Below are 1899 nucleotides of genomic sequence, written 5' to 3'. Positions count from 1 at the left end.
AGTCTCTCTAGAAGCTTGGAGGGGCAAGGGAGCTGAGAGATGGGACGGTAATTTGAGAGAGAGTTTGGGTCGGAGTTTTGTTTTTTTAGAATAGGAGTAATCACTGCATGCTTGTATAGTGATGGAAAGATGCCAGTAGAGAGTGAGAGATTACAGATTTGAGTTAGAGGTGAAATGAGCACAGAAGACAGGGATCTACCAATTTGCGAGGGAATAGGATCAAGAGGACAGGAGGTAGAGTAGGAAGATAAGAAGAGCGTAGAAATTTCCTCTTCATTTGTGGGGTCAAATGAAGAAAGGGTGTCAGAGGGTAGTGGGAAGGAAATGAGCTGATGGCTTGTTGAGGAGGAGGATACCATTTCTAGTCTGATCTTGTCAATCTTGTCCTTGAAGTAGGAAGCAAGATCCTGAGCACTGATAGTAGATGGAGGGTTCGGGGTGGGAGGATTGAGAAGATGTCCAGCTTAAAGGTTGTCATTAAAATTACCGTATACCATTTGCATCTGTACATCATACTCCCTACACTTCATTTCCCATTACACCCCCGCTCCCCATCAGTTTCTCCTTAAAAGTTTTGTTTGTTTTCACCCTCTAACCTTATTTACACCTACAGACTACTTAGGGGTATATATACACAAAGCAGAACCACCATATTCTCGCCTGTCATTTTTTTTTAAACAGCAATTTCATTAAAGACAAAACCTGACAGACTTTTACATTAATAAAATTTCCATTTTAAAAAAAAAAAAAGGGCAAAGCGTTGAGAACGGACAGGTGCTTGGTAAATATACCCCTTAGGGTCTTGGTATTTCTAGATTACTATAAGCACACTGCTACAGTGATGATTACTTATGTGATATATACTATATTATGCTTGAGATATACAAATGGTTGTGTTCTATTGAGGTGTGTTATTTTGTGTTTTGTAACTTATTAAACAATAAATTAAATAACTTATGCATGTGAGAAACCATGTGTTCTGAATATTGGAAATGCTTTCTTGATAAATCATCAGATGCTGAACGCAAGAGAGCTCAGCAGTAAAACCATATATGTGTCCTAAATGTTAAGCCTCAAAGAATTCACAGAACAGATAAATCATTTTTATGCACGTTAAACACCATTTAAAAGGATTTTCACATGGATGAGCGTTGCCTGAATGCCGTTGCATTAGGTTAATGCATGGAGTAATGAGGAGTTGCTGGAGACCAATGTGTCATAGAGTGCTGAGATTAGACACACTGCTATTAATGCCAATATAAAGAAGAGAAAGGGTTCTGATAATGAGTGTTATTAATAGAGATGGGCGGGTCCGGTTCTCCGAGAACCGAACCCACCCGAACTTTGGGTATCCGAGTACCGAGCTGAGCAGCTCGGTACTCTCACGCCCATTCCGAATCCAAATCGAGGCCGAACGTCATTGTGACGTCGTCGGATCTCGGGGCTCGGTTCTCGCGATACTTCAACTTTATAAATACACGCCTCCACAGCAATCCATCGCCATTTGACAGAGGGAGAGAGCAGGGTGTAGTCATAGGCTAATTAGAGCAGGGACAGAGAATACAATATTGTTCTTGCAATTGCTCTAACCAAAATCGCTAGTGCAGAGAGGAGGATAGAGGTTTATTATTTTTTCTTCATATTTGGCACTCCCCAGCGCTTTTGGGGTGTCCCCTATAATTGTGCATAAATATTTCTGGCTGTCAAAAGTCATATCTGTCAGCAGTATCTACTAAATAATTTTTAGCACTCCTCAGTGCTTTTGGGGTGTCCTCCCTAATTGTGCATTAATATTTCTGGCTGTCAAAAGTCATATCTGTCAGCAGTATCTACTAAATAATTTTTAGCACTCCTCAGTGCTTTTGGGGTGTCCTCCCTAATTGTGCATTAATATTTCTG

Source organism: Mixophyes fleayi, chromosome 6 (genome assembly GCF_038048845.1).
Source record: "Mixophyes fleayi isolate aMixFle1 chromosome 6, aMixFle1.hap1, whole genome shotgun sequence".
Taxonomy (NCBI): domain Eukaryota; kingdom Metazoa; phylum Chordata; class Amphibia; order Anura; family Limnodynastidae; genus Mixophyes; species Mixophyes fleayi.
This window is presented reverse-complemented; position numbering follows the sequence as displayed.